Genomic DNA, 9,582 nt, shown 5'->3' with positions numbered 1-9,582 from the left:
TATATATAAAATTATACAAAGGTTTACAGAATCATAAGTGGAAGAGTTCCAATGCCACCTGCTGGATCAGAGGAAAAAGAATCCAAAGTGGCAACCTGTGCACTGGAGAGTCAGAAGATCCAGTGACGGTCAAAGTTTAAAGACCTAGAAGCTCACTGAAGAATCACCATTGTGAGTTCATGTTGGAAGGTGGAAAAGTCTGTGCTAGGATCCTGAAGGAACTGGAGACCTATGTATAAAGGCAGTGGTAAAGACTAGAGCTCCCCAAAAAGAAAAAATAAACACTTCCTTCTTCTTTCCCTTTTTATTCTGTCCAAGCTACAAGCCTATTGGTTGGTGACATGCACATCTGAAATGAGTCTTTCCCCTTCAGTTGGCTGGCTTATGCACCACTCACTCACAGAGAACCTAGAACTTACTAATCTAAGTAGTCCTTAGTCATTTCAAGTAGACATATCACAACTAATAACCACACTGTAATACGCATGGTCTCAAGTCCAATTCCCAATAGAATGCACGTTCCCAACTATAAACCTCATGAGCTTGACCCTTACTGACCACATTCCTCTTAGCATTCTGGTCTTCTGAATTCTGAGAAGAATTGCCTATCAAACTATGCTTACAACACTGTAGCCCACATATCCAAGTCTTTTCAAACTTCTCCCACAAGTCATTCCCAAAGGTTTCTGAGCTCTTTGGTTAGGTATAGTCATAGCAACGACCTCACTTCTTTGGTACCTATATTAGTCACTTACTAATCACTGTGGGGAAAAAAACAGCTGACACCTCAAACTTAAGAATGGCTCAAGATTCAGAAGGTTTAGTCCATGGCTGACAGGCTCCACAGCAGAAATGGCATGGTAGAAGTTCAGGGCAAAGGAAAGCTGCTCAACTTATGGCAACCAGAAAACAGAGAGTCAAAGCAAGAGAAACACTCTTCAAAGGCACACCCTCAGTGACTGATCTCCTCCAAGTGGACCCTGCATCACACCAGCATATCAACTATGAATTCATAAATTAATCCACAGAAGAGTATACTGCCCCCAAGATGCAATCATCTCCCAAAAACCCCACTTCTGAATACATAAGACTTTTGGGGGACATTTTTAGATCTAAAAGCATAACAAATATTCTCAGGAATGGGAAGAATATACCTTTTTTAGCTAGCTGAGGTCTCTGTGAGTGGAAATGATAATGTTCACCAGTCTTTGTAACTCCTCTCTAAACTTGGTTAAAATCTAAAAGTGGGAGCAAAAGAGCTTTGTAATGTAAAAGATCTGCTTCGGCAGGGGGCATGAATTCTTTGTGGCAGGGAATGTGGTCATTAAGGGTCAAGCTCATGAGGTTTATAGCTGGGAAGGTGTATTCTATTGGGAATTGGACTTGGGACCTTGCATATTACGGTGTGGTCATTAGTGGTGCTCTGTGTACTTGAATTGACTAAGGATTACATTCCTAGGGGGCGCTGTATAGAAAAATCTGGAGTTGACAGGGCTTTTTTACTGAGCCTCAGAAAATAAGAGAGGCTGTGAAGTTCAGCCAAGCAAGCCTGGCAGTGTGTTCCTGTGCCCGATTTATTTCCTGACAGTTAGAATTTATGCAAAACACGTGAGGCCTGAAAACGAAGCCAGAGTAACCTCAGTAACTCTTTCAGGGAAAGGGAAGCTAAAGCAGACAGCTGGGAAGCTAAGATATTTTCTAGGAAAGTTATAAGGACTTTTGGGATAAGGGAATTTTGCTGAGGATACGGAGCCAGGTTTTGAGGAATGGAGTTTAAGCCAGAGTTCAGAGATCCAAGCAATCCGGGGGGTCCAGGATAGGGAGTACAAGTGGAGAGAGGTATTTGTACTGGATATAGATTTTAACTTCAGTTGTCAGTCTGATTTCCATTCTTTAATCTTGCTGATGGCATCTTATGACTGTCATTACACTCCTGTGTCCTTTTTTCAATTTTCTCACCTCATAGATTTCAGATGAAAGCTCTCTATAAAGTATCAATCATTTGGCCCTTGGTGAATAGAATCTCTAAGGGTATATTTATTTATTCAAATAGCAAATCAAATCAATAAGCCCTTTCATGGAAACAGTGAGTAGTAACTTTCCACTCTTAGAATAGATCTTCACCATGAATATAAGAGCCACTCCTAACATGATCCAAAAAATGTCTACTCCCAGGCACAGCCTAGAAAAGTAATACCTTCATTGTCAAATCAGTAAGAATAATGTTTGTGTCTTCAGTCTCTCACAAATCGAAAGATTCCTGAAGTCACAGACCCACAAATGTGTTACTACTGGGTGAGCAATCCTGAGATGAGGCCTACCAGTACTAATAAGACAGCAAAGGTTTGAAACAGTGCCCCTTCTGGACGGGACTTCTTACTAAGGCAAGTTCCCCAGAGCTAGCACAGTCAGACAGAGAAGGCTGCATGTCTCCTGTTGTCTGGGGTTCCCAGACTGTTTGGATTGGCCACCTGAAACACACTGACACCTGTGCCCCCTGCTAGGGGAGACCAGGAAGCATTTTCTCACTAGTCACAAAGTCAAGCTTTCAGGACATGAAACAAGACAAAAGGAAAATCTCATCCGGTTTTATTTTGTTGGCGACCCAACCAACAACATCTCAGCAGGTACCAGTCTGGTGAGCACTGTGCACACCCTGGTGTGTGATGCCAACTCAAGCACCAGGACTGAAGAACCTATGCCTGGGTTCCACCCTAGGAGTCTCCTCCTTACGACACAGGACACCAAGGAGACAAAGGAAAGCGACAGCCATCTCTGGGAGGAAAGGGATTAAATAGAAAACAGGAGTCCTTGAAATAAAATCCCAGGGTTGATATACACAAAGGACTACTTCACGAAAATGTTTTCTTCTGCGAATCTAAATTTAGAAAGGGGGAAAGATAAGAAGAGATTCTTATGAGTCACTTCAAGCAGACACTGCAGGCAGCGATCTGGGGAACTGACAAGGTAAGAATTCTTACTTTCTTCTGGCTTGTGTCTGAGGCCACAGGATCTCTCTGCCACAGCAGTGAAATCTCTTCCTCATTACCAGAACTGTTGGGGAGGGAAAAATTCTCCTCTGCCTCCTTAGAGTCTCCATCTGGCTGAAGAATTAAACTGACCTAAGGCAGATTAACACACAAGTTTAAGGAAAACACACAAATCTTGTTGCATTCTTACATCACAAGAGGAAAACTATTATACATTTTTAGACAAAGACATCATAAATATGTACAGAAATGACAAGACAGAGGAACTTGGGGGAGAGACTGTAAATTGTGGGGAAATGGCTGGGTGCTATGGAGGAGGGATAAAAGTAGTGGGAAATAGGGTTATTTTAATACGTTTGTTTATGCAGCTCCACGGCAGCATTGATTCCTGGTAATGATGTTCTCTCTGCCTGGCAGCAGGAGAGCAAATCCTATGACCTGCTCTTAGGCAGAAAAAGGCAGGTCAGAGAGCCCTTCCTGCATCTGCTGTTCCTCAAGTAGCTTAGCTCAAAATAATCAGCAAGCCAAAGCAGCGCATCCTAGGTAGGAATCTCCAAGGCTCCTTCATTAAATGTCCCTAAACTCAAAAGTACCCCCCCCCGTTTTCCCCAAGATAGGCTACAACCTCTAATTGGGCAAAATAAAGGTGACACAGGTTATGTAACAAAATAAAGCAGAGCCTGGGTTGTCTGATAAAGATGGCGGATTACCTCAGCTGATATGCACCTCCTCCACCCCTGCCACGGCCACTGGTCATGGAAAAGTCTGGAGACACAAAATTCCTCACTGTCACACTATGTATGGCATTGAGAGGAAAAACAAAGTGGAACGAACCAGACACAGATAAGCCAGAGGAACAACAAGCCCAAATTAAAATGAATCGAAATCTTAGGTAGAAAGTCATCTGACAGGAGAAAAAAACCTACAAAGCCATTTTTACAAACATTTTGGCTTTTTTAGAAATCCAAAGGTGAAAAAAGAACATAAATATGATAAAGAATTTAATTTAACATAACACTAGAAACACGAAAATCTCCTATAAATGCTTTACAGTATAGAACAATGTTTTTAAAATGTGAATTAAATAAAACAAGAGCTCAAGTACCCCATAAAAAATTAAAAAGCATAATCAGCTGAAAGAAAATGAAGACAAAACAACATACTTACAAAACTAATAAATAAATTAAAACCAGGAAGGAACAGAGTAATAATAGCTAAAACTTGACTTACTATGGGACGTAATCTTAGTAAACACAGATTTTAATAAAAAGAAATTAAAGAAAGTGTGACACCACACTGTCACCACAAAATATGACTATAGAAGACAAGAATATGCTACCTCAAAATATGCCATTTTGGAATAAGGATTATTCTGAACAATGGTAAACACAGTAGTGGGTCTAAAAACAGCAATGTTACCCATTTTTAAGGAAAATTTATATCTATAAAAAAAAAATCTCCATTTGTCAGGGAGTCTCCTCTTTGCCCAGGATTACTCCAAATCACCAGAGACTCATAACTAGGGAAGGAACCAGCTCAAATTTGTGCAACAAACCTTTCCCTTGCTTACCAGGCTTTTCCTGGCATCTCCCTGCAACTGCCCTTCTCCACACCCTTCCTTGTTTGTTTCAGTGGGATGGCATTTAAGCTTGCACTGAAAGCTTCCTCTAGAGATTACTCATGTTTCTGGGTGTTTCTCTCACATATACATGAGATATACATGGTAATAGACTTGTTTGTTTTTCTCTTGTTAATCTTTCATCTGTTACAAGGGTCTGTCCCAACTAAGAACTATAAAGGTAGAGGAAAAAATGATTTTTCCTCCCCTGCAGAAGGAAGAAAATAAGCAGTGAGGAGTAAAGATGATACAATGCAATATAGTGACACTGAAATAGAAAGCCCAACAAATTGAAAAGAAAAATATCCAAGAGAATATCCCTGCCATAGTTTGGTCTCCAAGGCTTTACACCTTGGAAGTTTGGTCTCCAGAGTAGCCATGTTAAGAGGTGGTGCCCTGTGGGAGGTCCTGGGCAGCCCTGTCTTCAGCAGAGATTAAGGTAGTTCTCATGGGACTCCTGAGCTCATTCTGGGGAGAAGGTTGTCATAAAAAGAGTGAGTCTTGGGGTTGGGTATAGAGGCACATACCTGTAATCCCAGCATTCAGGAAGGCTGAGGCACTCAGGAAGTGTGAGCCCAGCCTGGGCAACTTAGTAACTTAGCAAGACTCTGTTTCAAAATTTAAAAAAACAAAAAATTATAGGAAGGGTTGGGTGTGAATCTCCTGGGTTCAAACACAAACACACACACACAAGTTTGACTTTTCTTTTCACTCTGGCTTCCTCTCTTGTCATGTGATCTTTCCCTCTCACAAGTTCTCCTCCCACTGAGATGCCATAAGAAATAGAAGAAAAGACAAGAAGTCTTTTCTTCACTAGAGTTGAGCCAATGCACGTGACAACCTCCAAACCTATGAGCTACATAAGCTTTTTCCCTTTATAAAGTTACCCAGCCTCATTTATTTTGTTTTAGCAATGGAAAACTGGCTAATATAATCCATGAAAGAAAGAAAAATACAACTGTACAGAATTAACAAAAACTTTATTTCAGAAAACTTCAGCATGGAACATTGAACACAGAAGCATACCTTGGGCTACCTATCAAAATGCAAAAGTGAAGAAAGAATTCTTCAGACATTCACACAATACCAAATTGTCTTCAGGGAACAGAGTGATCTCAGAGTTGACTGGCAGAAGGCATTGGAACAAAGACTAACAGAGTGTGTTAGTTACTTTTGTCTCGTTGCTGAAACAAAATACCCAACATCCAAAGTTGAAGGGAAAAAAGTTTATTTAGCTTACAGTTCATTGAGGTTTTAGTCCATAATTGGCTGGCTCTGAGGCAATGAAGACAGGGCCAATAGTTCATGGCAGCAGAAAACAGCAAAAGCAAGGAGGCACCTTAACAGTGTCTTTCTGCCCACTTTATCTGATTCACACTACCGGGATTAGGGCGGTGCCAAACCAAACACTCAAGTGTAGTGGTTTAGTGATCACGCACCCTTAATGCCAGCATCCCACACTCTAGATTCACCCACCTATGACCAGTAAGGCTTTGGGGGACATCAAGACCCAAACCATAACACAGAGTGCGACCCAAAGATTTCTTAGCCAAAAAAGTTCTGGAGTATAGGCAAAGTGGACTTATTCCCAAACGTCGAATCAGAAAACACAGCACCCATAACTTCTCCAAGAACAAAAACAAAAAAACTAATGACGATATTGTGGCAATCAAGAGAAGAGTTAAAGTGAAAAATAAAAGAACAGAAGCCTATAAAAAGTTTCTGAGGGGACTGGGGGTATAGATGATGATACAGCGCCTGCTTAGCATGCACAGGGCCCTGCACTGGATCCCCAGCACTTTAAAAAAAGGAAAGATGGGACTTTTAACAAAAGCAAAATCTATTTAAATATAGACAAGATGACTACTTTCTGGAGCGGCTTCCATTCCATCCTTCAGGGACAGAAAGAAATGGTTTACAGATGGGTGTGGTGCTCCTGGACCAGGCCTCAGACTCCAGGGGCTGTGCCCAAGTAACCAGCAGGCCCAGCGAGGGAGAGCGCAGGAGTGGCTGACAGGCTGGGGTCCTTCCGCCACACTCTCTTCAGCTTTCCTAACAATGTCTTCCTCACCCTTGCAGTGTTTTGGCAGCCGTGGGGCCTCTTTTTCTCCTCCCTTTCCACTTGCCTCGTGCTCCCAGCCACTGGGGAGCCCCGCAGCCCTGCAGAGCATCCCGGAATGCAAAGCATTTGCAATGAGTCACAGCTGTCAGGAGCCAGCCGGCTGCTCCACTGGGAGCAGGCAGGGGAGGACTGCGGCACCCACAGCTGCAGAGCTGGGGTCACAGGCCGGATGCAGAGAAGAAGAGCAGCAGCACAGCCCCGCCGGAGCCAAGAGGACAACAAGAGAACAGCCCCAGGGCAACTGCTGCTCTGTGCTTGGCTGTTAACTCTGTTGGCTGGCCAGGCCCTAAACCTTAAAACTTTTCCCAAGAAAAACAACCTTCTGGGTTATAGAGGATTGCAAGTTGGCTTCTGAAAAATAATGCCTGACAGGCTCCTAACCAACAATCGTTAAGGGCTGAGCCCAGAGAACTTTGTAACCCAGTATTTTAAAATGAGTCTGAAAAATGTGCTGGATATTCTCTTTTATGCCAACACAGGGGGCATTCACTGGTGCTCACTATTGGCATTTGCTTGTTCTTTCTCTCTGCCTGAAGGTACACCCTTCTTTTAAGCCCTGGACAGAGACCTTGGGTGCCAAACACGGCCTCTTTCTACTTTTTTGTTGTTGTTGTTGTTAAGAAATTACGAACAAAGGATGCATTCATATTTGTCCCAAATATTATTTAAAAAGCTATAGAATAAGAAGGAAGTATCCATCTCACACTCGGCCACCCCAGCCATTCAGTTCTCCACTCTGCAAGTAAGCACTGTTACTTGTTACTTGTCTATTTTTCCAGAAATATTCTTTGCACATACCAACGAGTCTGTCGTGTGTAAGCTTCTGGTGCATATAGAATGTATCACAAAAATTTCCCCCCTTTGCATTTTTTTAAAATGTTGGCACTAGTTTTGTGTCAGTACAATTAGAACCATTATTTATTTGTTCATTTAAGCTAGATGTTTAAACAGGTCTCTATATCTATACACGTTTTCAGTATTGCCCTATTAAAAACCGTGCTTCCGTAAATATTTTTCAACATGTTAAATTTCTAGAGGTGGGATTGCTATGCCATACTTGATATTTTGATAGATATTTTGTTAAATTGCCTTCCACAGAGGCAATATTCACATGCATGTGTGTCTGTCTTCCTCATTACTTACCCCAGTGAATGCCAACATTTTTATCTTTGCCAGCTGATAGATTTAAAAATGGTGTCTCTCAAGGTACTTTTAATTTGGTTTCTTATTGTAAGACTGGACATCTGGCATTATGTGTTCTCTGAAATGTGCCCATTTTAGGTTGCATTGTTGTCCTGATCTGTTCAACTCTATATACTATAGAAAACAGCTTTCTGTCAATCAATGTATATACTGGAATTCATTTTCCAGTTTTTTTCATACTTTCCATGTTAATTTCATACAAAAGTCTTTCTAGTTTTGTGTTGTTGAATTTACCTTTTCACTCTTGGTGTAGGAACTATCCTTTCAATATACTTTGAGTCTATTGAAGAAACTGACAGTAAAGATAGCAGCAGGAGAAAAGAATCGTAATTGTATCATGTTTGTGAAGCATCACAAGAAAAAAAAATGCCAGTTTCCAACAACCTGAGACTGAGAAGCCTGTACCAGGTGTGATTAAGAAAAAAAACAAGACAAAAAAACCCTACAATTTGTGTTTAAATCTTAAAAATTATTATAGAGGTGGAGCTTGTATATCTGTTTTTCTCTAACTTGTAGGCTAAGCCTTAATAGACAAGTGCAAAAAATAAATCCTCTTTGCAACCTAGAACTCATTGTTCGGTATGAGTTTTTATAATACAAGAAGGAATATTATCGCCAGGCACGGCGACACAGCGACGACAGCCTGGGACCCTGGGACCTCGGAGGCTAAGGCGGGAGGAATGAACCCTGACTATCTATTGAGACTCCACCTCTGCAAGCAGAGCAAAAACAAAACATTATGATTACCTACAGGTGAAAGTGATGGGAGGTGTTAAAATTATTATAGTAAAAGATACACTGCCATTAATCCACTCAAAATACCCACTACTCTGAACACTCATTCTTGCTGTTTCTGGAGCAGGTCTGGAAGTCCTGTTCATGAGCGTCTTTCGTTGTGCTGTCGGTTGTGCTTTGATGTCCGGAATCCAATCAAAACGTTGACCTTTCACGTTCACTTTGACTGGGGAGGGTCCGGACTAGAGGAAGCGTGGACAGCGATGCACAGTAATGTTGTGATGAGACCGCCTTTCCCTCGGACAGCACTCGGCGGCCGCAGTCCCTGTATTTTTTATCAGAACTCATGAAGACATTCATAAAAGAGAACCTCTAGAACTGCTTCCGAAAGTGGCAAGGATGATGGGATGAGTGTGTTTGAAGTAGGGGAAGTATTTGGAGGGGACTAAAGCAGTGTGTCTTTTACTGCACTAAGCTTGTTTAAATGTAAACAGCCACTGTGTATTTCCATCACCTCTAATATGTGCTCTGCATAGGCCAGAGGAGAGAGGGTGTGAGGCAGCGCAGGGAGCAGTGAGTGATTCTGCAGGCAGAAGGAATGGGACCAGAGAACAGGTGACAGCCTGTACTAAGTCCGCCTCGGTGTGATGCTACCCTCAGTCTTCTTTCTTATAACAGGAGTCAACCAAACGCTGGATGACGCGATTCTTTCTGGAGGATCTGATCTCAGGGAAGGTCAGAGAAGTTCAGAAAAAGCCTCTCCCTGAGCTACGAGAGACAAAGAGGGACAAGAGACAGGAGGGCAGAGAGACCTTGGTTGTCCTTCAGCTCAGAGCATTCAGCAATGCCAAAGCACCATGCATTGGGGTATCATTCTCCTCTGTACCCCAACATTGTCATCTAGAAAGTTCGAT

General features: G+C 42.1%; 1 non-coding gene across 1 annotated transcript; it reads left to right on the top strand.

Annotated features, from left to right (window-relative positions):
- The first annotated feature begins 8,415 nt into the window (after positions 1-8,415).
- Positions 8,416-8,544, top strand: LOC117286637. Its single transcript, XR_004517798.1, has one exon. It is a non-coding gene; the product is annotated as a small nucleolar RNA SNORA40 (small nucleolar RNA).
- The last annotated feature ends 1,038 nt before the right edge of the window (positions 8,545-9,582 follow it).

The sequence above is a fragment of the Fukomys damarensis genome, unplaced genomic scaffold (assembly GCF_012274545.1).
Source record: "Fukomys damarensis isolate Sample0158 unplaced genomic scaffold, DMR_v1.0_HiC HiC_scaffold_17, whole genome shotgun sequence".
Classification (NCBI taxonomy): domain Eukaryota; kingdom Metazoa; phylum Chordata; class Mammalia; order Rodentia; family Bathyergidae; genus Fukomys; species Fukomys damarensis.
Note: the sequence above shows the minus strand (reverse complement) of the source record. Positions and strands in the feature narration are given on the sequence as shown.